At 46.4% G+C, this 15,722-nt stretch overlaps 1 pseudogene; it reads left to right on the top strand.

Annotated features, from left to right (window-relative positions):
• The first annotated feature begins 6,171 nt into the window (after positions 1-6,171).
• On the top strand, positions 6,172-6,228 carry LOC137365040 (U4 spliceosomal RNA; annotated as a pseudogene).
• Positions 6,229-15,722: the final 9,494 nt, after the last annotated feature.

Here is a 15,722-nt window from a genome sequence, read left to right as displayed (position 1 = left end):
TGAATGCACGGAGGCTTCAAGGGGATTCGGACAGGCTAAGTGAATGGGCAAGAACATAGCAGATGGAATATAATGTGAATAAGTTTGAAGTGATCCACTTTGGTAGAAAAAACAGAAGGGCAGAGTATTTCTTAAATGGTGAGAGGTTGGGAAGTGTCGATGTCCAAAGGGACCTGGGTGTCCTTGTTCATGAGTCACTAAAAGCTAGTGTGCAGGTGCAGCAAGCAATTAAGAGGCAAATGGTATGTTGGCCTTCATTGAAAGGGGATTTGAGTGCATGAGTAAAGATGTATTGCTTCAATTGTATGAAGCCTTGGTGAGACCGCACCTGCAGTATTCTGTACAATTTTGGTTTCTTTATCTAAAGAAGGATATACTTGTCATAGAGGGAGTGCAACGGAGGTTCACCAGACTCATGCCCTGGGATGGCGGGATTGTCTTATGATGAGAGACTGCAGAAACTGGGCCTGTGTTCTCTCGAGTTTCCAAGAATGAGAGGTGATCTCATTGAAACTTACAACATTCTCACAGGGCGTGACGGGGTAGATATAGTTAGGATGTTTCCTCTGGCTAGTGAGGCTGGAACAAAGGGACACAGTCTCAGAATAAGGGCAGGCCATTTGAGACTGAGATGAGCAGGAATTTCTTTGCTCAGAGAGTGGGAAATCTGTGGAATTCTCTATCCCAGAGGGCTGTGGAGGCTCAATCATTGAATATACTCAAGACAGAAATCGATAGATTTCTGAATACTAATGTTATCATACGTACGAACATCCGAATTAGGAGCAGGAGTGGGCCACTCGGTCCTTCGAGCCTGCTCCGCCATTCAATAAGTTCATGGCTGAACTGATTACTCCACATTTCCACCTACCCCCGATAACCTTTCATCCCCTCGCTTATCAAGAATCGATCTACCTCTGCCTTAAAAAATATGCAAAGACTCTGCTTTCACCACTTTTTGAGCAAGAGAATTCCAAAGACTCACGACCCTCAGGGAAAAAATTTCTCCTTATCTCTGTCTTAAATGGACGACCCCTTAATTATAAACTGTGACCCCTGGTTCTAGATTCACAAGGGGAAACATCCTTTCCACATCCACCCTGTCAAGACCCCTCAGGATCTGATATGTTTCAATCAAGTCGTCTCTTACTCTTCTAAATTCCAGCTGATACAAGCCTAGCCTGTCCAGTCTTTCTTCATAAACCACCCCCCCACGCCCCCCATTCCAGGTATTAGTCTAGTAAACCTTCTCTGTACTGCCTCCAACTCATTTACATTCTTCCTTAAATAAGTAGACCAGTACTGTACTCAGTACTCCAGACATGGTCTCACCAATGCCCTGTATAGCTGCAGCATAACCTCCCTACTTCTGTTTTCAATTCCCCTTGCGTTAAACTATAACATTCTATTAGCTTTCCTAATGACGTGCTGTACCTGCATATTAACCTTTTGTGATTCATGCAGTAGGACACCCAGTTCCCTCGGCATCTCAGAGCTCTGCAATCTCTCACCATTTAGATAATCTGTTTCTTTTTTATTCTTCCAAAGTGGACAATTTCACACTTTCTCACATTATACTCCATTTGCCAGGTCTTTGCCCACTCACTTAACTTATCTATACCCCTTTGTATCCTCCTTATGTCCTCCTCACGAGTTACTTTCCGACCTATCTTTGTCTTCAGCAAATTTAGCAACCATTCCTTCAGTCCCTTCATCAAAGTCATTTCTATTAATTGTAAAATGTTGAGGCCCCATCACAGATCCCTGTGGCACACCACTCGTTACACCTTGCCAACCAGAAAATGACCCATTCTTATGCCTACTCTGTTTCCTGTTAGCTAGCCAATCTTCTGTCCATGCCAATATGTTACCCCCTGCACCATGAGCTTTTATTTTCTGTAATAACCTTTGATGTGGCACCTTATCAAATGCCTTCTGGAATCTAAGTGCAATACATCCATTGCTTCCCCTTTATCCACGGCACATGTAACTCCCACAAAGAACTCCAATAAATTGGTAAAACATGATTTCCCTTTCACAAAACCATATTGACTCTGCCTGATTACCTTCAATTTTTCTAAATGCCCTTTAAATGTCTTTAATAGCTTCTAACATTTTCCCTAAGAGAGATGTTGAGCTAACTGGCCTGCAGTTTCCTGCTTTCTGTCTCCTTCCCTTTTTGAATAAGGGAGTTATATTCACTATTTTCCAATCTAACAGAACTTTCCCCGAATCTAGGGTATTTTGGAAAATTAAAACTAACGCATCAACTATCTCAGTAGCCATTTCTTTTAAGACCCTTGGATGAAGTCCATCAGGACCCGGGGACTTGTCAGCCCACATCTCCTACAATTTGTTCAATATCACTTGCCTGGTGATTGTAATTTTCTTGATTTCCTCTCTCCCTTCCATTTCTGACTTACGGCTAATACTGGGATGTTATTTGTATCTTCAATAGTGAAGATCGATGCAAAATATCTGTTCAATTTATCTGCCATCTCCTTATCCATGATTAATTCCCCAGACTCACTTTTTATAGGACCAACATTCACTTTATTAACTCTTTTTAAAATATCTATAGAAACTCTTACTATCTGTCTTTATATTTCGAGCTAGCTTTCTCTTGTCCTCTAATTTAACCTTCCTTATCAACCTTTTAGTCATTCTTTGAACAGTATATAAAAAACGGCAATCTTCTGACCTGTCTCCCATCTTTGTGTAATTGTAAGCTTTTTCTTTAAGTTTGATACTATATTTAACTGTTTTAGTTAAATATGGTTGGTGGGTCCCACCTTCAGAATTTTTCTTTCTCGTTGAAATGTATCTTTTCTGTGCATTCTGAAATATCCCCTTTAACGTCTGTCACTGCATCTCAATTGACTTATCCCTTAACCTGATATGCCAGTTCACTTTAGCTAGCTCTGCTTTCATGCTCTCATAATTGCCCTATTTAAGTTTAAAATACTGGTCTTGGACCCACTCTTCCCTCCCTCAAACTGAATGTAAAATTCATTCATATTCTGATCGCTGCTACCTGGGGGTGCCTTATCTATGAGGTCATTAATTAATCCTATCACATTGCACAATGCCAGGTCTAGTATAGCCTGCTCTCTGGTTGGCTCCAGAATGTATTGTTCCAAGAAATTATCCCAAAAACATTCTGTGTACTCCTCATCGAAGCTACCTCTGCCCATCCGATTTTTCCAGTCTGTCTGTAGGTTAAAATCCCCCATAATTATTACTGTACCTTTCTGACAAGCTGCCATTATTTTTTTCCTTTATACCCTGTCCTACAGTGTGGTTAATGTTAGGTGGCCTGTACCCCACTTCCAAAAGTGATTTCTTGCCTTTTATGATTTCTCATTTCTACCCAAACTGCGTTACTTCTACATCCTGGTATCCTCAACTTAGGTCATCCCTCTCTATTGCGCTAATAGCATCATTAATTAACAGAGCTACCCCTCCATCTTTTCCTAGCTTCCTATCCTTCCTAAATGCCATGTACCCTTCAATATTCAGGTCCTAATCTATGTTGTCCTGCTGCCATGTCTCTGTAATGGCTAACAGATCATACTGATTTATTTCTATTTGCGCTCTCAGTTCATCTGTTTTGTTTTGTTTCGAATGGTACATGCATTCGGATGCGGAGCCTTTAGTTGTGTCCTTTTATTGTTTTTGTGACCTGTAGCCTTATCTGTTGATTTACTCTTAGATTTGTATGCTCTGTCCTTCCTGTCACAGTCTGTTTATCATTTCCAATATTCATACCATTCTCTCTTGCCTTGTCTCTACTCTTTGATTTACCATTGTCTTCCCAAAGTTGATCCCTTGCCCCTACTATTCCGTTTAACGCCCTCTCTACCTCCCTAGTTATGTGGCTAGTTATGTCAAGGGATACGGAGATAGTGGGGAAAAATAGTGTAGAGGTAGTTGATCAGCCACGATCTGTTTGAATGGCGGAGCAGGTGCGATGGGCCGATTGGCCTCCTGCCCCTATTTCCTATGATCCTACGAATCTCAATAATGTACGTCAGATGTTAGACCGAGCTACACATTACATAGCAGTCAAAAAGTCCCACAAAGATTAAGACTGAAAGATAAAGTATCAATTCCATTACTACAAAGTGAAGGACTTGGAGCTTGCATAGCAGCCCATGCATAAGATTGAAAGTTAACTTTTCATTCACAATCGTTTTCACAGAGCTAAATATTGAATACCAATCCACAACTCACAATGTACAGCTATAAAATAGAGAGAGAGAGACAGAGAGATCACTCAGACAGCAGGAAGCAGCGTGAGTGGAGCAGACAGGAGCCCAGGCCACCGGAGTTTGAAAACAAAGTGAACTGTGACATAACAGGAAAGCTGCAAGGTGATTGGTTGTGAGTAACTGCTGTTAGGGATTATCAATAAATAGTTAATACACCACCGTTCGGGTGGGTGCATAAATAGTTGGGTTATAGCGTCTCAACTCTGGCAGACTAAAAAAAAAACAGTATAAATTCAATATTCATAATAATGAACAAGTGAGTAGCTGAGTATTATTTTTTGAGTAAGGTTTATTTTAACTGGTGAACTGTATTGATTTTTAGTAGGATTTATCAGTACTGGTAAGGTTTTATTAATAATTCTAAGGTGTTGTAGTATTGGTAAGGTTTTTTTTAAGCAGTAGCAAAGGGTCAACTAATAAATAAATGAATGGTAGGGGTGCTTCAGCTTCGAGAGTGCACCTCCTGTGCTATGTGGGAGCTCCAGGATCCTTCCCGTATCCTGGAGAACCATTTGTGCAGGAAGTGTGGTCAATTGCGGCAGCTTGAGCTCTGGGTTTTGGAACTTATGCAGCAGCTGGCGACACTGCGGTTCACTTGAAAGGATGAGAGCTGCATGGATAGCATGTTCATAGATGTAGTCACCCCACAGCTTAACAGTAAGCAGGGAGAGAGGGAATGGGTGACCACCAAGCAGTCAAAAAGAATCAGGCAGGTACTGCAGGACACTGAGTGCATCTCACTCTCCAACTGGTATTCAGTTCTGAATATGGAGGACAATGATGCTTCCCTGGGGAGAGCAGTCAGAACCAAGTCCATGGCACCATGGGTGGCTCAGCTGTAAAGGGGAGTACAGGGAAGACTGGAAAAGCCATCGTGATAGGCGACTCAATAGTCAAGGAAAAATGAGGCATTCCTGTGGCCGCAGATGTGAATCCAGGAATGGAGTGTTGCCTTCCTGGTGCCAGGGTCAAGGATGTCATTGAGCATCTACAGAGCATCCTGAAGGGGAAGGATGAACAGCCAGCAGTTGTGGTCCACATTGGACCCATCGACATAGTTAGAAAGAAGGATGTTGTCCTGCAGTCAGAACTTAGGCAGCTCGGTAAGAAATCAGCAAACTTGCCATCAAAAGTAGTAATCTCCAGATTATTCCCAGTGCCACGTGCAAATGAGTACAGGAATAGAAGGGTAACACAGATGAATGTGTGGCTGGAAAGATGGTGCAGGAGGGAGGGCTTCAGATTCTTGGGACAGATCGGATGGGTTGCACCTGAACAGAGCTGGGACTGAGTTCCTTGCGGGACATTTTGTCAGTGCTGTTGGAGAGGGTTTAAACTAGTTTGGCAGGGGGATGGGGACCTGAGGGTAGACTCAGATGGGACAAAAGCTGAAATGAAAATGGAAGGCAGAAAATTAATGTCTGGAAGACAGAGGAAACAAAGGTTAGAAAATTAAAAAAAAAAAGTTTGGCAGTGCTCAAGGGTATCTATTTTAATGCAAGGAGTAGAGCAAATAAAGCAGATGAGCTGAAGGCACGGAGAGACACATGGCAGTATGATATCATAGCTATTACAGAAACATGGCTGAAGGAGGGACAGGAATAGCAGCTCAATGTTCCTGTTTACAGGGTTTTCAGACGCGATAGGGAGGGGGATAAGAAAGGAGGGGGAGTGGCAATTTTGGCCAAAGAAACTATTACAGCTGTGAGGAGGGATGATATGTTGTAAGGTTTATCAGATGAGACTATATGGATCGAGCTAAGGAACAAAAAAAGTGGCAATCATAGTACACTGAGTGTACTATGGACCCCCAAACAGTCAGTGGGAGATAGAACAGCAGATATGTAGGCAAATCTCTGAGAAGTGCAAGAACAATAGAGCAGTAATAGTAGGGGATTTGAGTTTTGCGCAGTGGCAATATCGTAGCTAATGAGGTTTAACCGAAGCGTGATTATGGGGAAGCTTTGAGTAAAATGGCTATAACCAATTTTCGAGCTTCGGGCCAGGGAGTGCGCAACACAGTTCGGGTGTTCGTGACGGACAAGGAAGGAGATGCACCGGTCGATCGCACCTTCTTCATCAAGAAAATTCTCTTCGATTGCTGCGGATTTCAAGCGACGGACGTCTTCTGCCTGCAGGATTTCCCCAGCAGTGGATACTTCGAAGTGACGTTCCGGAACGTGGCGGGATGCATCAAGTTCCTGAAGGCGTTCAAGGAGAAAGGGGACCGGGCTCCACTGTCGATCCTCACAGCGGAGCCGCTCTTCACGCTTCCGTCACAACGGGACCGGGTGGTGACGATTCACCTCGACAACCCCCATGTTCCGGTGGTGGATGTACTCACCTTTCTCGCCAGGTACGTCGAGGTGGCCGGCAGCAGCACTGATGTCAAGGACCCCTTTGGGATCTGGACCAGCAAGCGGCAGGTCAAGGTGACCTTGAAGGTAGATCCCAGTGGAGCCATCATCCACCCTCCCTCCAGCTTTGCTATCGGGGGAAGTCGAGGCTTCTTGGTCTACGCTGGGCAGCCCAGAGTTTGCCGCACCTGTGGCAAATCTGGTCACATGGCAGCCAACTGCAGCACGGTTGTTTGCAAGAACTGCAAGGAGGAAGGCCATCAGACCAAGGACTGTAAGCAGACGAAGTGTTGCAACTTGTGCGGTGCGGCAGGCCATCTCTACAAGACCTGCCCCAAACGTTGTCTCAGCTATGCTCAGGCGGCAAGGTCCAAGGAATGGCCGGGCGAAGGTTCGACGAAGGCGTCCGCTGTCCGAAAGGAGACCAGCAACCTTCTCCGCAGTGAGGAACTTCAGCCTGAGAAGGAAGGGGAGGCAGCTGAAACCAACGACCCAGCACCTATCCAGCGCCCGGAAACCCCTCCTCCACAGACAGAATCAATGGAGGAGGAGGCAGCAGATGGACAAACAGGTCAGTGGCAAGTGGTCCAGAGGAAAACCACAAAGAAAAAACATCCCAAAGCCACCACCCAAACCAGTGGCAAGAGGAGGCTCTCTTCTGAATCAGACTGCAACAACTCCTCTTCACTGGACGGGGAAATGCTGGAACGACAGCCCCTTCAAAAGAGGCGGCAGAACTCCGAGATGGATGATAAAGCATCCCAGCCCCCGGGCACTGGAAGCTGTGATGGGCCCAGCGTGCCCCAACCCCAATGCCCGACACGTAACGAAGAGGCCAACGCATCTCAGCTCTGCGACACCGGGAGCAAAGACACGTCTGGCGCACCTGAGCTCCGGGAGACCGGGAGCTGTGATGTTTTCGAGGAGGAACAGATGGAAGCAGCTGAGGACAACCCAATGCTCTCTGCCTACAAGACCCCCCCGATGTCACCCGAGCGGCACAAACCCTGCATGAAAAATCAGGAGGGGTTTCTGAGCCCAACCAACGTGAAACTGCTTGCGCATACGATGGTTATGCAGGAACATCCCGAAGGGGAAGGACTGGGACTAGCGAGGCCAAATGGTATGGGAAGCAACAACTAATTTTTAGTAAAAAATGGGTGTAAGAATTGTTTCCATTAATGTGCGTCGCATTAAATCTACTACGCGATGTGTTTCAACCTTGGATTACCTTGCCAAGGTCAAAGCTGACCTACTGTTTCTGCAGGAGTGTGGAATACCACACCTCAGCACCTACAGGCAGTGGTCGCGATGGTGGTCCCACGGGCCATCGATCTGGTCGGGGGGTAATGACTGCCGTTCCTCCGGCCTGGGTATTCTGCTGCGGGGAGGTAACTTCACCATCTCCGAAGTTAAGGAGGTGGTGGGCGGCCGCCTCCTCGTAGCAGACGTGATGTACAACAACGCTCCGCTCCGGTTGATCAACGTGTACGCCCCGGTACAACGCAGCGAGCGGCTGACCGTCTTCCAGCAGCTCCCACTGCTGCTGGCGACGTCCAGGCCGGTCATCCTAGGCGGTGACTTCAACTGCATCATCGATGCGGCTGGACGATCCGGCAGTGACGACAGCAAACTGGACGCTACGTCCAGATTCCTAGTAGAAACAATTAAGGATGCCAAACTGCACAACGTCTTCAGCAAACCTGCAGACGGAGCGCAGCGCAGATACACATGGTCAAGATCGGACGGGTCTGCCCGTTCCAGGATTGACTTCCTGTTTGTGTCCCGTGCTGTCACGGTCGGATCCACCGACGTCAAGCCGGTGTTCTTCTCCGACCACTGCCTCTTACTGGCCGACTGTCACTTACAGGACGACCAGCGGGTTGGCAGAGGGACGTGGAAGCTCAATGCGACACTGCTGACCCCAGAGAACGTTGAGGAACTCAAAAGGGATTACAAAGGTTGGAGGACGGTGAAACCCCTCTTTGAGACTCCAGTTCACTGGTGGGAAGCGATAAAGGAGAACATCAAGAGGTTCTTCATCCACAAAGGTGTTCAGAAGGCGAGAGAGAGACAGAGGGAACTGTCCCGACTCCAGGAAATTATGCAAAATCTACTCCGGTTGCAGTCAATGGGGGTCGAGGTCAAGGAGGACCTCCAAGAGGTGAAGAGCAAGCAGGCCTCGCTCTTTGCCAAGGAGGCCTCCAAGATCATCTTCCGGTCCAGAGTCCGCTCCATCGAGCAGGATGAGACGTGCTCGCGTTACTTCTTCCAAAAGGTACACAGAGAGAGCTCTGTTATCAGCAGCCTGAAGGAAGAAGATGGCTCGGTAACGTCTTCGCAGTCCGACATACTAAGGATCAGCAAATCCTTTTATGCTGGGCTGTATGACGCGAAGCCCACAGACAGCAGAGCCTCCCAGTCCTTCCTGTCATCTATCACAGAGGTCCTAGATGACAGCAGGAGGGAGAGACTGGACAAGCCGCTAATTCTGGACGAGCTGACAAAGGCCGTCGAGTCTTTCGAGACGAGTAAAACCCCCGGGAGCGACGGCTTACCGGTCGAGTTGTACTCGGCCCTGTGGGACTGGGTCGGCCCGGACCTGCTGGAAGTATACGAGAGTATGCTCCTGGCCGGCAGCATGTCAGAGACCATGAGAAAAGGCATCATCACCCTCATTTACAAGCAGAAGGGGGAGATGGCAGAAATCAGAAATTGGCGGCCCATCTCACTGCTTAATGTTGATTACAAGATTCTGTCCAAAGTCATAGCCAGTCGAGTCAAGTCTGCTCTGGAGTTGGTGATTCACCCCGATCAGACCTGTACTGTACCCGGCAGGAAGTTCTCAGATAGTCTCGCGCTACTCAGGGATACGATCGCCTACGTACGGGACAGGAGGGTGGACACCTGCCTCATCAGCCTGGACCAGGAGAAGGCTTTTGACAGGATATCGCACACCTGCATGATGGACGTGCTTTCCAAAATGGGGTTTGGGGAGGGAATCTGCAATTGGATCCAACTGCTCTACACAAACATCAGTAGCGCAGTGTCAATCAACGGGTGGGAATTGGAAAGTTTCCCGATCAAATCTGGAGTCAGACAGGGCTGCCCTCTGTCCCCGGTCTTGTTTGTTTGCTGTATTGAACCCTTTGCTGAGTCTATTAGGAAGGATGCGAGCATAAGAGGGGTGACAATCCCAGGCAGCGGAGGCACTCAGGTCAAAACCTCCCTGTACATGGATGACGTCGCCGTCTTCTGCTCGGATCCGCTGTCCGTGCGCAGACTGATGAGCATCTGCGACCAGTTCGAACTGGCCTCGGGAGCCAAAGTTAACCACGGCAAGAGCGAGGCCATGTTCTTTGGGAACTGGGCTGACCGATCCTTTGTCCCTTTCACCGTCAGGTCAGATTACCTGAAGGTGCTGGGGAAATGGTTCGGAAGTGCCGGGGCGTGCACCAAAACATGGGAGGAGCGAGTAGCCAAGGTACGACAAAAGTTGGGCATGTGGGGGCAGCTATCTCTCTCCATTGTGGGTAAGAACCTGGTCATCAGGTGCGAGGCGCTCACGTTGTTGTTCTACGTGGCGCAGGTCTGGCCCATACCTCACTCCTGAGCCGTGGCAGTCACCCGAGCCATTTTCTGCTTCGTCTGGGGATCTAAAATGGACCGGGTCCGGAGGGACACGATGTTCAAATCTCTGGACATGGGCGGGAAAAATGTACCCAACGTGGCCCTCATCCTGATGACCACCTTCGTGTGCGGCTGCATCAAGCTATGTGTAGATCCCCAGTACGCAAACTCCAAGTGTCACTACGTGCTGAGGTTCTATCTGTCCCCGGTGTTGCGAAGGATGGGCCTGGTCACATTGCCGCGGAACGCACCATGCAGTTGGGCGGCGCCGTACCACCTATCCTTCGTGGAGCAGTTTCTGCGGAAAAACACCTTTGACCACCGGTCCATCAGGCAGTGGTCTGCACGGAATGCCCTCAAGGCCCTACGGGAAAAGGAAACGGTGGATCCTGTCGGATGGTTCCCCGAGCAGACCGTCAAAGTCATTTGGCGGAATGCCTCATCACCAGAACTTTCAAACAAGCACCAAGACGTAGCTTGGCTGGTGGTGAGAAGGGCCCTCCCCGTCAGATCCTTCATGCACACCCGAAGTCTCGCCCCCTCCGCACAGTGCCCCCGCGTTGGCTGTGGTGGGGAAGAGACGGTCGCCCACCTCCTCCTGGAATGTGCCTTTGCAAAGCAGGTGTGGAAAGAGATGCAGTGGTTTTTGTCGAGGTTCATCCCAAGCAGCTCTGTAACACAGGAGTCTGTGCTCTACGGGCTGTTCCCAGGGACGCACACCGAGACAAACATCAACTGCTGCTGGAGGACTATCAATTCGGTGAAAGACGCCCTTTGGTCTGCCCGAAACTTGCTGGTCTTCCAGCGCAAAGAGTTGTCCACCACCGAATGTTGCAGACTGGCACATTCCAAGGTCCAGGACGACGTGCTGAGGGACGCACTGAAGCTTGGGGCAGCAGCAGCAAAGGCTCAATGGGGAAAGACCACAGTGTAAGGTTCCCCCACCAAGCTGGACTGAGGGGCTGGAACCATGGGAGGCCCCTCGAACTGTATCGTTAATATTCTCAATTGCTGTAAATGTAAAACTGCAATTGACATGACAATTGGGAAACGGAAGGGTTGGGAAGAAACTCATGACATTATTGAAAGAAACTGATCTCTTTTGCAATGTTTGTATTTTTTCGTGCTGTTTGGAAACTGTTTCGCAATGTAATTTTTACAGATTTTTATGAATAAAGTATATTTTGGAAATAAAAAAAAAAATCGTTGGGGATTTTAACCAACATGAACTGGGATAGTTTTAATATGAAAAGAATTGAGGGAGCAGAATTCTTGAGCTGCATTCGGGAGAACATTTTTAGCCAATATGTAGCAAGTTCAACAAGAGAGGGTGCAGTTTTAGACTTAGTTTTGGGAAATGAAGATGGGCAGGTGGAAGGAGTGGCAGTGGGAGAGCATTTTGGTGGGAGTGATCATAATTCAGTCAGTTTTAACATAACTATGGAAAGGAAAAGGATACAACAGGAGTTAGAGTTCTCAATTGGGGCAAGGACAACTTTACGAAGCTGAGGAGTGATTCAGCGAAAGTGGATTGGAAACAGCTACTTGAAGGTAAATCAGTGTCAGAGCAGTGGGAAGAATTCAAACGGGAGATTCAAGGGGTTCAGAGTAAACATGTTCCCACAAAGAAAAAGGGTGGGACGGCCAAATCGAGAGCCCCATGGATGTCAAGGAGCTTATGGGTATAATAAGGCAGTAAAGGAAAGCTTATGCCCGACACAGAGAACTCAATACTGCAGAAAGCCAAGAGGAGTATAGAATGTGGAGGGGGGAAATCAAAAATGAAATTAGGAAACTGAAGAGAAAGCATAAAAGAATATTGGCAATCAAAATAAAGGTGAACCCAGAGATGTTTGATCAATACATTAAGAGTAAAAGGATAACTAAGGAAATTGTATGGCCCATAAAAGACCAGAAAGGTAACTTGTGTGTAGGGGCAGAAGATGTTGGTAATGTTCTTAATGAATACTTTGCATCTGTCTTCACAAAAGAGAGGGGACGATGCAGGTGTTGTAGTTAAGGAAGAGCGGTGTGAAGTATTGGATGTGATCAACAGAGGGAGAGAGGACATATTAATAGGATTAGTGTATTTGAAAGTTGATAAATCACCAGGGCAGGATGAAAAGTACCATAGGCTGTTAAAAGAAGAAAGAGAGGAAACAGCAGAAGGTCTGACCATCATTTTCCAGTCCTCACTGGATACAGGTGTGGATTTGGAGAACTGCTAACGTTGTACATCTGTTTAAAAAGGGAGTGAGGGATAGACCGAATAATTACAGGCCAGCCAGACTAACCTCAGTAGTGGGCAAATTATTGGAAACCATTCAGAGCGACAGGATAAACTGTCACTTAGAAAGGCACAGATAAATCAAGCATAGTCAGCATGGATTTGTTATGGGAAGATCCTGTCTGACCAACTTGATTGAATTTTTTGAAGAAGTAACAAGGAAGATAGACGAGGGTCGTGCAGTTGATGTAGTCTACATGGACGTAAACGTGCGGGTCACGATCCAAGAAATTTGCAGATGACACAAAGATTGGTCATCTGGTAAATAGCATGGAGGATAGCTGTAGGCTGCAGAAAGATATTGATGGTCTGGTCAGGTGGGCAGAAAAATGGCAAATGGAATTCAACCTGGAGAAGTGTGTGGTGAAGCATTTGGGGAGGTCAAACAAGGCAAAGGAAGACACGATTAATAAGAAAATGCTGATAGGTGTAGAGAAAGTGAGGGACCTTGGAGTAAATGTCCACAGATCCCTGAAGGTAGCAGGACAGGTCGATAATGTGGTCAGAAGGTATGTGGAATCCTTTTCTTTATGAGCCGAGGTATAGAATATAAGAGCAGGGAGGTTGTGCTGTAACTGTATAAATCATTAGTCAGGCCACAACATGAGTACTGTGTGCAGTTGTGATCATCTCATTGCAGAAAGGATGTAATTGCACTAGAGAGGGTACAGAGGAGATTTACGAGGATGTTGCCGGGACTGGAAAAATGCAGCTATGAGGAAAGATTGGATAGGCTGGGGCTGTTCTCCTTGGTGCAGAGAAGACTGAAATGCACAAAATTTTGAGGTGTCTGGATAGAGTTGAGGTGAAGGGTCTATTCACCTTAGCAGAGAGATCAGTGACTAGGGGCATAGATTTAAAGTGATTGGTAGAAAGGTTACAGGAGAGAAGAGGAAATGTTTTTTCAACCAGAGGGTGGTGAGGGTCTGGAACTCACTGCCTGAAAGGGGAGTTGAGACAGAAACCTTCAACTCATTCAAAAGGAGTCTGGATATGCACCTCAAATGCCATAATCTGCAGGGCTGCGGACCAAATGTTGGAAGGTGGGATTCGAATGGGTAGAATGTTTTTCATCTGGCACAGACACAATGGGCCAAGTGGCCTCTTTCTGTGCCTTCAACTTTCTATGATTCTATAAATTACCCAGCTGCTTTAGTGGAATTTGAACTCATGTCTTTGGACCATTCGTGGAGACTTCTGGATTACTCGTCCTGTAAAGTAACCACAAAATCACCATACCTCTGAGATTTTTTACTGGTTTGTAATGTGGATTTCAGTATACACAAATGGAATTGATAATCTGTTTCACTCTGATAATGTATGAATTTTTTGACTGGTAAATAATGTGTATCTCTGTCTTTGTATTTTTCAATTCCGCAGTCTGGATGAGTTCTGTACAGGCATCTAATTTATATCACAGTTTACACTTCATATCAGTTTTGCTAAATCTAATACTGTATGTAATTTTTGGATTGGCAATGTTTAGATCAATCTGCACTATTGGAATTTATACTGCATCTTTCAATTTCACGGTGTGGGTGAGTTCTGAACTGGTATCTAATTTGTGTCTCAGGTTACAGTATCTTTCAGCACCTTTGAAGCTTTCACTGTAAAAAATGTTGGACTTGTATGTCACTCAAGGTACACTATGGGGATATTTAAACATCCTTTATCATGGGTGTGAGCTTTGGGTATGGTATTTAATTTAAATATCAGGCTATATCATTCGGTCAGATTCTGTGCCATTCAATCAGTACCGTGGGCCAATTCTATCTGATATTTAATTGCTAGCTAAGTCTGCATTATATTTAGACTGACACATTGCATTTCAATCTGCTAGTGGGTGTGATTTTGACCTGGGATTGAGGTATCTGACTGTCAATGGGACTGAATTGGGGTGAAATGGAAGCAACCTCTTTCTCTCCTGCTTTGTTTGATTGTTGGATTGAAAATGTGCCTCTGGAACTTGGAATCAATGTGAGCCTGACTACTTCTGCAGTCTGAGACTAGGGACCTGATGAACTGTCTGTGCCTCTGTACTCTGAGTGATAATGTACCTACTGTGTGAGAGAGGAGCTGGCTGCACAGTTCCTTGTGCCTCAAGTGCAGGAACCATCACAATTCCTTCAAGTATCTGCCTGCATGAAGAAAAAGTATATCTTATAACTCAAGAACAGATGCGGTGCAAAATATCAGATAAATTAAATTTCTCAATGAATAATCATTAATAACAGCCACAAATGTAGACCAGTGTCAGTATCTGCCTCCACCGAAGTACTGAAGCTCCCAGCTCCTGCATCACAAGTGTTCTGGGCAGATCCATAGAGTCATAGAGTCATACGGCAGAGAAACAGGCCCTTCAGCCCACCGCGTCCATGCCGACCATAATGCCCATCCATACTAATCACACCTGCCTGCATTAATTCCATATCCCTCTATGCCTTGCTCATTCAAGTACCTGTCCGGATGCCTCTTAAATGTTGCTACTGTTCCTGCCTCCACCACCACCTCAGGCAGCTCATTCCAGATACCCACTACTCTTTGTGTGAAAAATTTACCCCTTTGATCCTCTTTAAACCTCCTCCCTCTCACGTTAAATCTATGCCGTCTAGTTTTAGTCACCCCTACCATGGGAAACAGACTCTGGCTGTCCACCCACCTATGCCTCATAATTTTATATACCTCTATCATGTCTCCTCTCAGCCTCCTTTGCTCCAGGGAAAACAGACCCAGCCTATCCAATCTCTCTTTATAACTCAAGCCCTCCAAACCAGGCAACATCCTTGTGAATCTTTTCTGCACCCTCTCTAGCTTAATCACATCTTTCCTGTCGTGTGGCGACCAGAACTGCACACCGTACTCCAAATGCAGCCTAACCAACGTTTTGTACAACTGTAACATGTTGTCCCATCTCTTGTACTCAATGCCTCAGCCGATGAAGTCAAGCATGCCATATGCCTTCTTCACCATCCTGTCTACCGGTGTTGCTACTTTCAGGGAACTATGTACTTGCACCCCAAGGTCTCTCTGCTCAACAACACTCCCCAAGGCCCTGCCATTCACTATATATGTCCTGCCCTGGTTTAACTTCCCAAAATGCATCACTTCACACTTGTCTGCGTTAAATTCCATTTGCCAATCCCTTGCCCACTTTCCCAGTTTATCTATATCCTGTTG

The sequence above is a fragment of the Heterodontus francisci genome, unplaced genomic scaffold (genome assembly GCF_036365525.1).
Source record: "Heterodontus francisci isolate sHetFra1 unplaced genomic scaffold, sHetFra1.hap1 HAP1_SCAFFOLD_43, whole genome shotgun sequence".
Taxonomy (NCBI): Eukaryota; Metazoa; Chordata; class Chondrichthyes; order Heterodontiformes; family Heterodontidae; genus Heterodontus; species Heterodontus francisci.
Note: the sequence above shows the minus strand (reverse complement) of the source record. Positions and strands in the feature narration are given on the sequence as shown.